The sequence below is a fragment of the Pleurodeles waltl genome, chromosome 11 (assembly GCF_031143425.1).
Source record: "Pleurodeles waltl isolate 20211129_DDA chromosome 11, aPleWal1.hap1.20221129, whole genome shotgun sequence".
Taxonomy (NCBI): Eukaryota; Metazoa; Chordata; class Amphibia; order Caudata; family Salamandridae; genus Pleurodeles; species Pleurodeles waltl.
In genome coordinates, this window is record NC_090450.1 from 915759578 (window position 1) to 915777638 (window position 18061).

The window sequence follows — 18061 nt, forward strand, 5'->3', positions numbered from 1 at the left end:
CTCCTCCATGAGGGCACAGGAGCTGGAGAGAGCCTGCACAGGAACCCAGTCTGCCTGGGAGCACCCTGGCTGGGCGCTTCCAGCCAATCCTGATGCTGCTTTGAGCAAGGAGCCTGTGTCTGCAGTCAACGAAGGACAGAGGAGCGGCACGCGGCAGACGAGGTAAGTGTTTTTTTTGTAAAAAAAAATTCTCATATCTAATTTTTATTTTATTTAATTCCCCCTCCCTGTGCGCCGCCCACCCCTTTACCTTGCAGCGAGCTGCTCCTGAGATATATATATATATATATATATATATATATATATATATATATATATATATAATCTTTCTTGCTATCAGTCGCCAGTAGGAAGTTAGATAGGACCTAGCTTCCCTAGGAAGAGTGTTTTTTTGTTTTGACAATAACTTTCGCAGCGCTTGACAAATCTTCATCAAAACTTATACTTCAGTCGTTTTAGCCACGGTCTTGAAAGTTTAGGGGTGATCTGTCAAATGGGGGCCGGGAAAAAAAAGGGGGGGGGGCTCAAAACACATTTTCCCTTAGGGATTTTGAACACACCTACAGATGGAATTAAACCAAATTTGGCAGAATGCTACTTCTTGGCTAGTTCTTGCCCCCCTGCTCCCACTCAGCAAAAGTAAACATTCCGGTTCCTGTGGGCGAGAGCTGTCAAAGTGCAGAGCAGGGAAAGAGATAAAACGATTGCTCTTGCACACTGGGAGCTGCATGTTTAGCAGCTAACTGTGTGCATTGCAATGCCAGTTCCCGCAGGAGGTGGGGGGTCATCTGAGACTGCGGGGGCCTTGACTCTCCCCTGCGGTCCCATTACACACTGGAGAGCTTGCCAGGCCCCAGGCATGGCGTCCCTGGGGGCCAAAATCGGCCTGGGGAGGGGGGGGCCTTGCATGTACCCCCTCCCCAGGCCAAAATCGGTCCATGGAAGGGGGCCATGGAGCTCCCCCTTCCCCGATAAAAGAAAAAGATATATTTTAAGGCTGGGTCCTGGGGTCCTTGGCCCGGGAAGGGTGGCTGTTCAACCCCACTCCCCCATCCTCCCTCTCCCCTATTGAATGAAGGCCAGGGGATGGGGTGCCTGGGACGAAAATCAGCCCGGGGAAGGGGGCCATTATCCCCGATTTAAAAAAAAAATATATATAATATATTTTAAAGCTGGGCCCCAGGGCCAAGATCAGACCTTCCTTTATTAAGTGTGCCTTCGTGGAGGTGAATGTGCATTGTTGATCTATTGGAATGTAATTTGTATGTGACTGTGATGAGTAGGTTCTTTCTTGTCCTTTCCTGGTGAAAGCAGAGTCCATGGTTCTTCATTTAAATTGCTATAAGTATGCAAATGTGCAAATTACCTGGGAGCTTCGCTCGCTTGGCCCAGCACCATCCCCTTAGTAGTATTCAAAAGTCTTCCTGCCTTTTGTCAGGATGATTGACAGCTTATCCAAGGGCCCCCCCAGTGCTTTTCCCTCTGTTGTTTGTGGTGTGTTCTTAAATCCGAGCAATATGAGGGTTTCTTCACAAAATAAAGAAGCACTTACATGATCTAGATAACAAGAAGGACCCTGGTTTGGTGGAGATTTGTTTGTAGTCTTACTGGCCTTTGTATAGGAGGATTTATGTAATCACAGAATTCTAGAGACAGATGCACCAGGAACAATTATGTTGCCAAACAACAGACACACTGTTTCTAGAGACATTTCCTTTTGCTCCATTAAGCAGCTGAAGTGTAGAATATGTACTGGACATTTACCCAAGGAGGCAGAAAAAACTCCACTTGGGTAGATATTTTGTGTAAAACTGTGGACTCTTGTTGGATAAAAGGGCAGAAGAAGTTTTTTTGTGGCAGTCACTCACACAGCTACTGACACACCCACACACAAATGCACTCAGACACTGCACACACTCCCAGACTCACTCACCCACTCAGACATTCACGCACCCACTCACAGACCCTCACGCATCCACTCACAGACCCTCTGACATTCATGCACCCACTCACAGAACCTCTCAGGCTCATGCACTCACAGACCACTCAGAAACTCGTGCACTTGCTCACAGACACGCTCATACCCTCACGCACCCACTCACGCCCCATGCACTCACCCACAGATCCACTCAGAAACTTACGCCTGCGGGGTTGGGTGGTTGTAGGAGGTTGGCCACACTGCCTGGCTGCAGGCCGGGACATGCCACCAACCTCCACCGCGCACAACCAAAGATATGGTGCAGGGTTGGATTAACGTATAGTAATAAAAATTACTTTGAGGTAAAAAAAAAAAAAAATGTCGAAATTGACTGGAAAAAACAAAGGTTACAGGGAGGCTATAATTAAGATCTGAATTTACAGGCACAAAATCCTAGAAACTCAGCAGTTAAAGTTATGGTTAGCTCAAGTAACTATAGCTCATTCCCTAAGGTAATTAACTTGCGCACTCACCATGCCCTGCTAATTACCCCACATACTACATCACTCATGACAGCTTTGATAATACCATTGATAATATCAATGTATCCTTTGCAGTTAGATTATTTAGGAGAAAACTGTGCATGGTTGGGGTGTGAGTTACAGTTACTTGAGCTAACCATAACTAACTACTGAATTTCTATGGTTTGTGAGAGTACATTCAGATCCTAACTATGATGTCCCTGTAACCTTTGTTTTTAAGTGAATATATAGTAATGCAAAGTTCTATTTTAATAAAGTATTTGATAAAAACAATGGGTAATGGTGCACATTAAAGAATGCTAGTTAATATCGAACAGCCAGCAACTCTGGTATAATGGCTCAGTCAAGGCTTATTTAAGTCGATGAATACAGGACATCTTTGAAAGGTGCTTGGTTGGTCTCACTGATTTTCAGTGGTGTCTAAATACTGAAATTGATGTGATGTGGAAGTATCAGAATACGCTGGGGTATCTCTGAGGACAAACAGCTGAATGTCTTAAAAGCTGAAACGGCCTTATCTAAGGTGGAACTACACCTTCTGTAAAGGCATCTTCTGTCGCCTGCTGAAGTCTGATGGTGCTGCCAAGGAAGTTGCTTGCTTTTGAAAGAAGGTTTTTGAGTGTTAGAGTTTACATAATTCAAGGCAGATCAAACTGGTGAAAAGCTCAGCTCCTCTGAACACCATGAAATGGGTGAAAAGACGTTGCTACAATAGTGTCCAACTAACTTAGATTGAACAAAATATGAAATATTGTGATGTGAAAGATTGCAGGTGTGGGTCTCCCTGGGGACCAATACTGGAAATATGTAAATACTTAAGCCACCTTATCAGAGTACATACATGTGCTCTTCAAACATCATCTAGTAAGTATGTTTCTAAAAAGCATTGTTGGCAATATTTCTGAATTCTAGAAAAACTTTCACCTACTCCTAATTTTACTTCATTGACGTTGTTTAATGCAGGGACACATAATGTAAATGCAGTGGTCTGTGTTGCTTCTAGTGTCCTTTATTTTCCAGTGGCATTGTCCATGATCTAAACTTCTGACTTCTCGAGCAATTGCCATGTAGAAAGATGGTTTCTGCCTAACTGATTTTTCCATGGGGCAAATTACTGCATTGACTCTCAGTGTGAAATAATGTGTAACATCCGGGTTATCAAAGAAGAGTTCTGCACATTTTACCTCTTTCTGCAAGTTCCACAAGAGGGAGTTCAGGGCTTTGCATCAATGGAGAAGGAACTCTCATCACTGATACAGCTGAAGATGAAAGCTCATATGGAATGTATTTTTCGAGACATAGACAATGGAATGTTGAGTTTTTCGAACAACCCATGCACTATTTGGAAGGATCAGTCCACCAGAGTGACTCGATTTGATCACTCCTTTGTCAGACAATTGCCAGGACATTTTTAAAGTCCTTCCGAGTAGGCGTCCACAAGTGAGCTAACACCTTTGCAAATACTCCTGATGTGTTTTTTTTTTTTTTTGCAAATACTCTTGGTGGTGAGGTTTAACCAGAAGGCACGACCCTCACATTTATACATTGAGGACCATCTGGTGCAATCGGCAGTTTTGAAAGTGCAATACATGCTCTGACTGGGCCGACTCCGAGAGGCTGATACCGACTGAACACTTGCCTTCGGGATACCAATCACTAGATGCTCAATAGGAGTGGAACCCTGTTACCTGTTGATCTTGGGTGACCATGAGGAAAAACAGTGGATCTAGACCTCATTAACAAAGACAGTAATGTTCTAATGAAGTTGATGGTTTCATAAATACTGTGATGAAACACGTGTTGGCTTCCTTTGGGTTACATATGGATTCAGTATATGTGAACTGGATTACACACCACCAATTTTAAACATTGGAGAGTGTGGAACTATTCTAATTATTACTGAAACTGGGTTTTCTCCCAATATCGCAAGGTGTGGAGCCATCTGCTTTTCCCCAGTTGCTGTCCACCTATTGCTTTTTACTATCTCGATAAAAACTACTGAAGACAGACTTAGGAGGCAAGTGCCAACAGTTACTCTTGCCACTCCGTAATAATCTTTTATTGTAAAAGGTGAAGTGTTTACCTTTGATTTAAACAAGCTGCTTTAAGTACCCCTTCCTACGGATATTTTCAGAAGTGACTTGAAACAAGATCTCTGGAACTGTGAATTACACTGCAGCAGTGCAAGCCCAAAAGGGTAGCCAGGAGGTGCTATAGGAAGTGTATGTATGCTGCATAGGCCAGGAGAGTGACATTGTATGTGGGCACATGACTGACTGTCTGCATAGAAATGACTGTATGATGAGGGAATGTTCCAGGAGACCGGGTTAGATTAAATAGCCTCTGTCAGGGAGGGTCTTCTGAGGTGTCGGGCTTGGGCCCAGCCATGGGGTAGGGATGGGGAGCTTGATGATCATGTTCGAAGGTCAAGCCTAGAGGACGGAATCCTTACAGAACCAGTAGCTGGGTAGGTCAGCACTAAGTTGGGGCTGAACCACTGATGGGTAGACTCCCACATGCCTCTCTGACATTCGCTGGCCCTGGAGATAGGACAGAAGCTGGAGAAGGGCACCTGGGTCCAGTCCACTGCTTGCAAAGCAGTAAGTGGGCAAAGCAGGGAGGGTCACAACATAGGTTTTTTAAACTCTGTGTGGAATGGCAGGATTGGAACACCAATACCACAGCCATCAGATAGGCTCTAAACAATCCATGGACACAGCCATGTATCTGAAGCATATTCCCCCTTAACAAGGATCTCGGGTTGGCCTATCCAATTGATGTATCTGCTGGACACAGGATGGTAAGATCCACACACCGGTCCACTGTGTTTCAACCCTACAGTGAGGTGATACAAAACTCACTGGGTGCCCCATTCGGGAGGGTGAAGTTGCCCCAGTCCTGGGATGGGGAGATAGTTTAAGAAGTATAAATTCAGGGCTTAAATGGTACCTCATAAACCGATTGAGAGCTTGTGATTTTTCTCCAGTAGGATGTGTACAGTTTCATTGGCACAGTGTCTCGATAGCTCTAGCATCTGTTACCCTTGATGTCTGTTTTAATCAGTTTTCTCCTTGCAACCATTAAGACAACCCCAGTGGACCCCCTGTATCAAGCGTGGCGCACGACCATTTAATATTGCTATGGTTTTTGCTACATGTAAATTTTCAAGCTCCAGTGGAAAGTCTTCAAATGTCTTAAAGCATGTAATCCTTAATCACAGTTAGGGAATCGCTATTTGGATAAATGATACATCTGGCCCTACATCCCTCCCAAACTTTATTGAAAAACAAGCAAACAAGTCCACCCTGTGGGAGAGAAACATAAATACTAAAACAATCACTGAGTCTCTTGATACGGTCCACTGGACATGCTGCATGGAACAGGTGCAGCTGGGGGACTCGGCATCACGGCACGCCTCCGTGGTTTGTCCATGGCATTTCAGTTCACGTGGGGACTGTTGGTCCTGTCCCACCTGGGCTCATGGTGTTGAAGTCTGTTTACAAAGTTTGATGCTGGTGCATTCGGAGTAGTGGGAAGTCCACTTCTAGGATCTCTGGGAAGGCATTCAGGCTCCAGGAGTGGCTCACCTCCAAAGACTAAGTGTTGTGTAGCCATTTTAGTTATAGCTCCATGCACGTTATTTTAGCACTCTAGGCCTGCCGCTGTACACTTTAACCTAGATATATTTTATCCAGCTTTGTTTATTATTTTAACAATAGCCACATTTGCGGTCTTGTTTTATTTCTCTCTAGCTGTTCTTTGCCTAGGCCAGCACTCTGTACTTAAAACAAGACATTTCTTTCACTCTATGCTTCTCTCAAGGCTGCAGTAAGATAGGTTGCCGGTAAACGTGGTAACATTCTGACTCAAGTATTCATAGAAACATACACATTCTTACGTAGGGACATTTTCTCAGAACATCAGCTGTTTTATTATAAAAACACTTCCTTGTCCCATACACGTTAGAGGGATATTGCAGCCAGATGACCACGACTGTATGCTGATTGCTGAACGCTTCACTACAGCTGTTTATGCAGACTTCAGACCTTTGCTCAGGTGTGGGGGATGATGTCTTCCCAGTGGTACCCAAAGGGCAGAACTAGAGCTTAACATGCTATGCTCTAATATTGCCTAAGTAGGAATTAGTCTATTGACTCTAGTGACAAAATGGTAGTGTTATTTCTATTCTTTATTCTCCTTGTCAAAATTTTAACCCTGTCAAGCTTTATCGTCCTGGTTATTGCAGTACATGCTTTAATATCTAAGATGCAGTTGCTTCATTAAAACCTTATTGAAACATATACTGCCTCTGCTTGTCATTGCATATGTGAGACTAATGTAACTGAGAGAAATGGATGAGATCTGAGTGACCACGATTTCCCTGAGGAGTCAATTGTGTCATGCGCTCAGCTGCCCAATCATACCTGCTCTTGGGTAGAGATGAGGCACATCTAGTTAGCCGAAGCAAAACCCAGATTGGGGCAACTGGTGTCATCAGTAGTGGGTTAAGATTCAGTCTCCCACACTGCAGGCGATTCTACTGCTCAAATCCAGTAGTCTCATTAGAATAATGAGAGCCTATGCAACATGGCGCCGCCAACGTTTGGTCAGGCTCTAATTTTCGGGTCCTCCTGAGTATCTCTGTCTCACGATATACAAAGACACCTCAGCATTAGATACGGAGGCGTCCGTGATATTGAGGATTTCCTCCTCAGCTATGTAGGGAGTATATCTATGCCTATGTTAGGTTGAGTTTTAGTAGCTTTTATACAATATTAGGCTTTGAACCACCTTCAACCGGCAAGGGGAGGGTGTTGTGTAGCCATTTAAGTTATAGCTCCATGCATGTTATTTTAGCACTTTAGGCCTGCTACTATGCACTTTAACCTAGATATATTTGATCCAGCTTTGTTTATTATTTTAACAATAGCCACATTTGCGGTCTTGTTTTATTTCTCTCTATCTAGCTGTTCTTTGCCTAGGCCAGCACTGTGTTCTTAAAACAAGACATTTCTTTCATTCTGCGCTTCTCTCAAGGCTGCAGTAAGATAGGTTGCCGGTAAACATGGTAACATTCTGTCTCTGGTATTCATAGAAACATACACACCCTTATGTAGGGACATTTTCTCCGAACATCAGCTGTTTTATTATAAAAATACTTCCCTGTCCCATACACGTTAGAGGGAGATTCCAGTCAGATGACCACGACTGTATGCTGATTGCTTCTGTTTATGCAGACTTCAGGCCTTTGCTCAGGTATGGGGGATGATGTCTTCCCAGGGGAACCTGAAGGGCAGAACTAGAGCTTAACAAGCTGTGCTCCTATATAGCCTAGCTAGGAATTAGTCTACTGACTCTAGTGACAAAATGGTAGCGTTATTTCTATGCTTTACTCTCCTTGTCACAATTTTAATCCTGTCAAGCTTTATCGTCCTGGTTATTGCAGTACATGCTTTATTATCTTAGATGCAGTTGCTTCATTAAACCCTTATTGAAACATATACTGCGAAACCCCAGCTATTTCTCAGTTTGGCTGTCCTCTATCAGCTCTTCATCATATAATTTTGGTAAAAGTCCAAAAATGTCTACCACGTCTGTCTTCCCCTAATTTGCTCGGCCCACTCCATCTCAGATTTACTTGACCTTTCCCAATTGATCTTGATTCTCAACTGTTCGGTAAGAAGCCTTCCTGCTCCGTAATGTTTCTGTTTTGTTCTGATAAGGCATACTCTGTTATCTAAATCTAGTGCCTGAACCTGACCAATATAATACCTCATAGATGGGGGTCTGCAGATAAGAAGGGTCCCCTGTGGGTCAGTATATTGGCCCAAGAAGTTGGTGACAGAGGGGTACAAATGGGTTCAGAGGGGCATACAACAGATATGTGCCACTGTAGAAAAGGCAAAATTGTCCATGTTCTATCGTCTAAGTGGGAAGCCCATCAGGGTATTGATTTATCTACCATAGATTTTGGCTGCGGGGGATGTTGCAAGTTTGCCCTTTCAGGGTCAGCCCATTTTGCCTCTTTGCTGAACCCTATTGTTTTGCTCGCTAGAGAACTCTGGGTACGTTGTGTTACAAGTTTATCAGTGTTTAATTGCACAGAGCCTGTAGACCTGTCAGAAGTGGTACGCAGCACTCATTATACCATCCAGCATATGGGCACCGTAAACATGAGTGCAAACCAGCGACCAGTAGCCTGGCTGTACAGTTTTAAACTGCAGATTTAACCTGTTTGACAGGCCTATACCCTCCTCTTAAATAGTAATAGGTCACCCTTAAGTTGGCCTTACATTCACGTAAGGCAGGGTGCATAGTATTTAAAAGAAGGACATAAAAAGGTTTATTGTTAAACATGTCTTTACAGTGAAAAGGCCCACAAGGCTTTTCTTAACTGTAGCAGGGTTACCTGTTAGAAAGGAAAGCACTGAGATACACAGTCAAATTTAATATTTGCTGTCTCTGCTTAGCACCAAAGTTCATATTTGGTCTTTGTATGACCAGACACTTATATGCTGAACTTTTTTTGCATTCATTATATAGCAGCAAAGAAGAAAAAACTACATTACCTAGAAAACACTGGGAAAGAACTACAAACATTGAATCATAACAGAAAGACCAAGATGGCATTAAGTGCTCCAATAATTATCCTTACTGAGAACAACAAACCCTGTTTTCTTGCTGCTCGCAATCAAGATAAGGACTCTGCTTGCAATTGTTGCTATTTATTTGCCTAAATATAGTATATATTCATGTTTATAAATGTTTAGGACATGCACTGAATACATCTTCCAAGAATAAACTCAAATCTGAGTGTCCTCATCCCTCCTTCCCCTCTGTTACTATTCTTTTACCAAATTTGGAAAAGACCCTAAAAACGGTGTTGATAGAGCCTGGTCTATTTGCCAGGACGGGGTCTTGGACCTGGTGGGCCCTTTAACCAGGATTTTGGATTTGGCAGAAGAGGCAAAGATGGAGGGTGAGCAAGTAGATCCTAAGCCCCTTTCCAGCTGGGCACAGCACGCTATTTTTATACAGGGAAATACTAATGCTTATATACCCCAAGAGAGACGCAAGAGCCTTTTGCCCAAGATAGACCCTAAACTGAGTAAACTTGCAACTAAGGAGGAGGGTCCACATGCCAACAGCCTTCTGTTTGGGGATTCCTTTATAAAGGAAATTAGCAAATATGTTTCTACATTTGCAACCATAGACAAGGCCCAATTTTCTTTAAAGAAGATTTTCTCTTCCTAGGTTTTTGGCAGGGCCGGCAAAGGTAGGAGTGGCTTTGCCAGCTGTTACACCTCCAGAGGTGTGGTATCCAACTATTTGAGTTCTCTGTGGATTTATCAGTGTGGATTCCTCCCTTTCCTGACTTGCTTCTCAACCTTCAGGGTCTACGTCACATCCTCGTTCTACAAGACACCCTGTCCTTCATTGCGTGGAGGATTTCGGCGTGTCTTGGAGAACCTCAGGAATTTCGGAAGAAGCTATCCAGTTCATCTAGCAATCCTGGTCCCCTACCACGGCTAAAGTCTACAGGTCAGCCTGGTCGGTATGGTGCAGCTGGAATCTGGACAGGGATTCAGATCCCCTTTCAGAGAATGTGACTTTAGTGGTTAACTTCCTGGCCTCTTTGGCTTCTCATGGGAATGCCTAGCGTACCATTAGGTAATTTCTGAAGAACATATCAGAGTAGATGGAAGACCAGTTGGTGAACATCCTCTGGTCTGTCAACTTTTAAAGGGAGTAAGTTTTTTTTTTTTTTTTTTTTTTTTTTTTTTTAAAACCCCTCTTCCCAAGTACAATGTAATGTGGGATGTTAATTTTTTTGCTCTAGATAGACCCTAAACTGAGTAGACTTGCAACTAAGGTAAAGGGTCCAAAGGCCACCGGCCTTCTGTTTGGTGATTCTTTTATAAAGGAAATGGGAAAATATGTTTCTACATTGGCTACCATAGACAAGGCCCAATTTTGCTTTAAAGTAGCTTTTCTCTTCCTGGGTTTTTGGCAGGGCCAACAAAGGAAGTAGTGGCTTTTTCAGCTGTTACACCTCCAGAAGTCAATACCATCTGAGAGGCTCCTACAATCAAGGCTTCCAGCTTGGATATCAAAAATACAAACCCAATTTGTACCCCCGCCCGAACAGGTTGTACAGAGCCAAAGGAGATCAGATCACAGGTAAGAATATTCTATTTTGGCCTGCCTCCAGTTGGAGGCAGATTGGCTTTTTGTCTAGATGCTTGGTTATCTCTCATGTCGGGTCCTTGGGTAATTCAGACGACGCTGGGTTGTTGCATAGAGGTATATGGAACCCCTGTACAGCATTATCTGACCCACCCTCTTCGTTTTCCAGAGGAACAGTTTCTCCTGGTTTAGGAAGAAGTGAAGTCGCTTATTTCAAAGCAAGCTATCGAGCAAACTACATACGATCCATCAAGTTTCTTCAGCACCATATTCTTGGTCCTCAAGAAGAACAAAAAAATACAGTCCAGTCATCAATCTAAAGTTTTTCAACAACTTTGTAGTTTGCCAACATTTCAAGATGGAGACTATTCTTCATCTCAGAGACGAACTACTTCAGGACGATTGGTTATCAAATCAAATCATAAACATTTATAAAGCGCGCTACTCACCCGTGCGGGTCTCAAGGCGCTGGGGGGAGGGGGTTACTGCTGCTCGAAGAGCCAGGTCTTGAGTAGTCTCCGGAAAGCGGAGTGGTCCTGAGGATGGTGGGGAGGGAGTTCCATGTCTTGGACGCCAGGTAGGAGAAGGACCTCCCACCCGCCGTGGTGCGGCGGATGCGAGGGACGGCGGCGAGAGCGAGGTTGGCGGAGCGAAGAGGACGGGTGGGTGTGTAGAAGCTGAGGCGGCGGTTGAGGTATTCGGGTCCCTTGTTGTGGAGGGCTTTGTGTGCGTGGGTGAGGAGTCGGAAGGTGATCCTTTTGTTGACGGGAAGCCAGTGCAGGTGTCTCAGGTGGGCGGAGATGTGGCTGTTGCGGGGTATGTTGAGGATGAGGCGGGCGGAGGCGTTTTGAATTCGTTGCAGACGTTTCTGGAGTTTAGCGGTGGTTCCTGCGTATAGGGTGTTGCCGTAGTCCAGGCGGCTCGTGACGAGGGTGTGGGTCACGGTCTTTCTGGTGTCGACGGGGATCCAACGGAAGATCTTTCGGAGCATGCGGAGGGTGAGGAAGCAGGAGGATGATACGGCGTTGACTTGTTTGGTCATGGTGAGAAGTGGGTCCAGGATGAAACCGAGGTTGCATGCGTGGTCTGAGGGGGTCGGTGCGGTGCCAAGGGCCGTGGGCCACCAGGAGACGTCCCAGGCGGTCGGGGTGTTTCCGAGGATGAGGACTTCCGTTTTGTCTGAGTTCAGTTTCAGACGGCTGAGTTTCATCCAATCCGCGACGTCTTTCATTCCATCTTGCAGGTTGGTCTTGGCGCTGGTGGGGTCCTTGGTGAGGGAAAGTATCAGTTGAGTGTCGTCGGCGTAGGAGGTGATGATGATGCTGTGTTTGCTTACGATGTCGGCGAGGGGGCTCATGTAGACATTGAAGAGAGTCGGGCTGAGCGAGGAGCCTTGTGGGACGCCGCAGATGATCTCGGTGGGGTCTGAGCGGAAAGGTGGGAGGTAGACTCTTTGGGAGCGGTTGGAGAGGAAGGAGGTGATCCAGTCCAGGGCCTGTCCTTGGATCCCGGTGGGGCGGAGGTGGGTTATTAGGGTGCGGTGACAGACAGTGTCGAAGGCAGCCAAGAGGTCGAGGAGGATGAGGGCGACTGTTTCTCCGTTGTCAATCAGGGTTCTGATGTCGTCTGTGACGGAGATGAGGGCGGTTCCTGTGCTGTGATTGGCTCGGAATCTGGACTGAGAGGGGTTGAGTAGGCTGTTGTCTTCAAGGAAGTTGGTAAGTTGCTTGTTGACGATCTTCTCTATGACTTTGGCAGGGAAGGGGAGGAGCGAGATGGGGCGGAAGTTCTTCAGGTCGCTTGGGCCCGCCGTAGGTTTTTTCAGTAGGGCGTTGACTTCAGCGTGTTTCCAGCTCTCTGGGAAGGTAGCAGACGAAATGGAGCTGTTGATGATGGTCTGGAGGTGCGGGCGATGATGTCGTCGGCTTTGTTGAAGATGAAGTGTGGGCAGGGGTCTGAGGGGGCACCGGAGTGGATGGAGTCAGGGGTGTGGAATTTATTAAAATATCTACTTGTCCACTGGACAGGTTGCTTCTCAAATCTACTTGTCCTGTAAAGAGATCTACTTGTCCCTTTGGTGCCATGTAGTGTGGCGCCAAATTATGGCAGCAATCTCATTATGTAAGAGCTCTGATAATAGCCTCTCTGATTATGCCAGGGCTACTACCATAGTAGGGCTTGAATACTTGCAGTTTCAATCCCTACTGTAGCAATTTCCTTATTTTTCCACCTTTCTGCAGATCTGCATACTGGGGCTGAAGGAAGCAGTAAGCAATAGTTCCAGGGCTGGAATGCCTTTGAGTCTGCAAACCTACTAACCTGCATGTTTTAAAGATTTTCACCAGCTTCTCTCTAATATTTTCCCATAATAAGAAAGGTTGGACATTTACTCCTGACAATGGCAGAATTAGAACTTCTTCCAGGGTTGGGATGAAAGTGTCTGGAGGGAAAATGAACTTGCAAATGCTCAATAGATTTTCACATGAGCAAATCTACACATGCGTATTTACCCATGCTAAAATACAGTTCACAAATATTTTATAGGGGTACGACATATACCATGGGTGCACTTTTGTGACTTTCTTTAAGAATTTGGGGCCACATGTAGGTAGGTTCAGATTTGCGACCCGCAAATCCGAATGTAGGATGGTGTCCCTGACACCATCTGTGATTCGCAAGGGCTTCGCAAATGCACACCTCATGAATAATCATGAGGTGGGTCGCAATTTGCGACCCCCTTGCGAATGGCGGCCTCACAGGGATGGTGGCCTGCAGGAGACAGCAGACCACCATGTCTGTGACTGCTTTTCAATAAAGCAGTTTATTTTTTTTTGTAATGCAGCCCGTTTTCCTTAAAGGAAAACGAGATGCATTACAAAAACGAAAAATGAAACGTTTTCGTTTCATTTAAAAATGTTTACAGTGACATTCACAATGGGGAAGGGGTCCCAGAGGGACCCCTTCCCTTTTGTGAAAGTGTTAGCACCCATTTGAAATGGGTGCAAACTGCGATTGGTTTGCACCCGCGTTCGCAAAACAATCCTACATTGCACTGCGAGTCGCAATTAGGAAGGGAACACCCCTTCCTAATTGCGAGTCGCAAACCCGTTTTGCGATTCGGTAACCAGGTTACCGAATCGCAAAACTGGGTTTGTGCATCGCAATGTGCTTTTTGCACGTCGCAATTCGCGAAAGTCGCTGTTTGCGACATGCAAAAAGCTACCTACATGTGGGTCTTGGTCCCTAATTAGGTCTGGTGTTAACAAAGACATTTTGTTTTTATTAAACTTCTATTTCTCTCTCTTTCGGCTGGCTTTACTGTGAGTGATCGCATTCTTCTCTTCCACAAGGAGCATATTGGCACACAAAGTAGTTTTGTTCAGTGTCAGGAACTACAGTGGCAATCAGTGACGTAACGAAACTGGAGGGTGCCCCTTTGCAAAGAACATGGAGGAGCCCCCTCTCCAAACTCACTCAGGGCAGGTGCTGTGCTGAAGGGGCCCCCTGGAGGGCGGCTGCAGGGCCTTTGTTATGCCACTGGTGGCAACGTGTGCTTTTAGAGTTCAAAAACGTTTTGGGGGGGTTTTGCCAGTGTTTGTTACAATGTTGAGGGCCTGGTAGCTCCCACAACAATAAAGTGTTACAAAAGCCATGTCAAAACAAGACACGCATTGATGAAACTAAAAGACTTATAAAAATATGTCAGATCAGTTGGCTTTGTCAGTGTTTGTTTATTTTCATGCTTCCCATAATCGTGTTGAAAATGGTTACACTGATTTTCCATTAGAAATAATTTTGGGAAATACTAGCATGCATCAAACATTTTACTAAATGACACTTCATTTGCATCTAATCAGAGAGCATTCTGGGAGCATTATACTTAGCCTCATAGTCTAAACTTTTCAAACATGTGTATACACATTTTTTTTTTTTGTACTGGAACCAACGTCAGTAGTGAAGTGTGACCTTAAAACATTTATTTACAGCACTCACCCTAATAATGAAGGTTTTCAAATAATGAACCATAAATACAAGTTCGAACAGCATTATCTTTTGGAAACACATTACCTCAACTGCAGAGAAATTCACTCTCTGTAAACAGGCAGCCAAAGGGTTTGTGCTGCAGAGGGTTGGGCCTACTTGTCCCAAGGACAAAGTAAACATAAAAACTTGTTGCCCTTGACCCCAAACAAGATGTCCCGGGATAGGAATTGGGGAATTGGTCTCTTCCGTGCGTTGACGGTAATGGCTGGGGTTGTAGGTTCTGTGGTGGTTGGCTGGGTCTGGTGTCCGAAATAGGGCCAATGTTTTTTCAGTTTCACAACTCTTCCATTTGGTCTCTCTTCCTCCCTTTGGTGTTTTACTAAGATTCTTAAGCCTGTGGTAACAGTCCTCAGGGCTGAGGATGGAAGACTCCTCTATCTCGATGACTTTTTGATTATGGACCAAGACCAAACATGTCTTCTTTCCCATTTACATCTCTGTCAGGACCTCCTATTAGGGCTATGTTTCCCCATCAATTTTCAGAAGTCTTCCCTCATTCCTTTGAAAAGTCTGGAGTTCATAGGCTTCATCATGGACACCTCTCAAGCAGTTCTTCAACTGTCTCATCGCAAGGTAGCTTTGGTTTAAAAAAATTAAAAAAAACACGATTTGTCATGCTCTGTCTCTACCCTTATGTTCTCTCAGATCTCTAGCTCGCCTGACGAGTCTTCTAGCCTTCTCTGTTCAGGCCATGTTTCCCGGTCCTCTGCATTATCGGGCATTACAGAGATTAAAGATTCATCACCTGCGCAAAGGTCTAACCTACTCGGAACAAGTGACACTGGATTCAGAGTCTAGAGACAATCTCCTCTGGTGGCTGAGTCAGTTAGACGCTTGGAACGGGAGAACAATTTTCTTGGCCTCCCCAGATCTAGTCTCGGAATCAGACGCAAGCCGGACAGGATGGGGTGCACGGTGTGGTCAACTCTCAACTGGAGGTACATGGTCTCTCCATGAGTCCTCCTTACACATCAACTGTTTGGAAATGCCATCCAGTCCTTCGAAAAAGACAGAATAAAGTGCACAATATTCTTACAAATGGACAACCTATCAGCTGTCAGATACATAAACCGTCTTGGAGGTACAAGGTCCAGACCTCTGGCACTTCTAGCCAAAAGTCTTTGGGAATTTTGTCTCCAAAGCAGAGTATCTTCCAGGCAAACTGAACTTTGTGGCAGAATGGTTTTCTAGACATTTTCATGACTCGAGTTACTAAAAACTTCATCCTTCAGTATACAGTCATCTTTTTTTGATATTTGTCTCTATTTCAATAGAACTCTTGCTTTCTGTACCAACTCCCTTCTTTCTTCAGTTGGAGGCCAGATCCCTTTGCTCTTGCTACAGATGCATTTCTCTAGTCATGGCCCCAGTCTTCTTCTTCTCTACGCCCTTCCCCCATTCCTTTTCATTGCTAGATTCCTTGCACAGGTTTGCAGGCAACAAATATCCCTCATTCTGATCTCCCAACCCCCACCCCGTCCCCCGATTGGCAGATTCAGTTGTGGTATCCAACTCTATTGGAGTTCACAGTGGATTTAACAGTTTGGATTCTTCCCTTTCCAGACTTGCTTCTCAATGCTCAGGGTCTACATCACATCCTCGTTCTACAAGGCACCTTGTCCCTCATTACGTGGAAGATTTCTGGGCGTCTTGGAAAATGCCAGGAATTTCAGAAGAAGCTATCCAGTCCATCCAGCAATCCTGGTCTTCTGGCACAGCTAAAGTCTACAGGTCAGCCTGATCAGTATGGTGCAGCTAGAATCTAGACCGGGATTCAGATCCCCTTTCAGCGAATGTGACTTTAGCGGTTAACTTCCTGGCCTCTTTGGCTTCTCAAGGGAACGCCTAACGTGCCATTAACACCTACAGATCAGCAATTTCTGCAGAACATATCAAGTAGATGGAAGACCGGTTGGTGAACATCCTCTTGTCTGTCGACTTTTAAAGGAGTAAATTTTTTTTTTTAACCCCCCCTTCCCATGTACAATACAATGGGCGATGTTAATTTGGTTTTACATTTGTTTAATTTCATGGCCTGACAATGCTGATCTAACTCTCAAGCATTTAACTGCAAAATTGACTGTGCTTTTGTGTTTGGTATAGCTCAAACGTGTTTCTGATGTTAAAGCATTAGATGTGTCTTCTTTTCACTATTCTCCTCTAGGAGTTTCTTTTCAGATAACCTGACGTCGGTGCATTATCCTTTTTTCCCCTTCTCAATCCAAGTTGTGTGTTGCTAATTGTTTAAAAACCTACGTTTCACAAACTGCAGATCTCAGAACATCTTCCTTGTCCCAACTCCTTATTTCCTTTCAGAAACCCTACAAGCCGGTTTCAGCTCCCACCTTTGCCCGTTGGGTTAGGAGAATCATGTCTTTGGCTGGCATCTTCACAGATTCTTTTGGATGCTCATTCAGCCAGAGGGGCAATGGCCTCTAGGGCTTTTTAGGCATGTCCAGGTTTTCATGATATTCTCAGGTCTGCAGACTGGTCAAACGTTCATATGTTTAGAACATTTTATTGTAAACCAATTACTCATCTGGCTGAATCTGTTATTTCCTTGCTTTGAACAAGCATAATATGAGCCTCCTGTCTTATAATAAAATTTAGATTTTCCTAGCCTTGGTGTCATAAAGGCTAGATTTTATTAAAGAGACAGAGGCAAGTATTATTCCACCACTGTTTTATTAACTGTCCCTGGTTTCTATTTTCTGCAGTTCTGATGCCTTCAACCAGGTTGTCAACATAGCGCGCCCAGAGCTTCTCCTCCTTTGGATCCCACTTGGTGGATTTCCTTTGCCACTCCAGGATTTTGAAGCTTGCTTCCTGTTTTCCTTTTGGATTTCCTCAGGGACTCAGTGACTATTTTACTAATTTTGAGTTTTGTTCTAATTTTGTTCTCTGGTCCATCATGTGGATTGACAAGAAAAGAGGGTTTGTTGCTCTCAGTCTGGATAATTACTATAGTGCTCGATGTCCTAATAGTATTTCTATTATGATGCAATGTTTGTAGTTCTTACCCAGGGTTTTCTGTGTAATGTAGAGTTTTCTTTTTTGCTGTTATATAATAAATGCAAGAAACGTTCAGCATAATACTCGCCTCTGCTTCTTTAATAAAGTCTAGCCTTTCTGACACCAAGGCTAGGAAAATCTCATTTCATTGTTGAAAGTTACCTTTTGCCTGCTTAAAGATTCTAGGGCCTTTAAGTGCTTTCCAACTGTCACCTGCCAACTGATGGCTCCTCTGTGGTGAGGTGTGATCTGCTCCCAGGGGAAAAAAATAAGCTGACCTAAATGGGCAGTGATGGCCCATCTGAACCTGATAGGATGTGCAGGGAAAGCTGGGAGGATCCTCCTTGACATTAAAGTG

The 18061-nt window shown here is 44.5% G+C and overlaps 1 long non-coding RNA gene across 1 annotated transcript in view; it reads left to right on the plus strand.

The window, feature by feature from the left end:
- The window catches only part of LOC138266283 (uncharacterized), a 65784-nt gene extending 48000 nt beyond the window's left edge, over nucleotides 1-17784 (plus strand). Inside the window, exon 2 of the long non-coding RNA XR_011199490.1 lies at nucleotides 17409-17784. This is a non-coding gene — a long non-coding RNA (uncharacterized lncRNA). The remainder of the gene's footprint in view (nucleotides 1-17408) is intronic.
- Nucleotides 17785-18061: the final 277 nt, after the last annotated feature.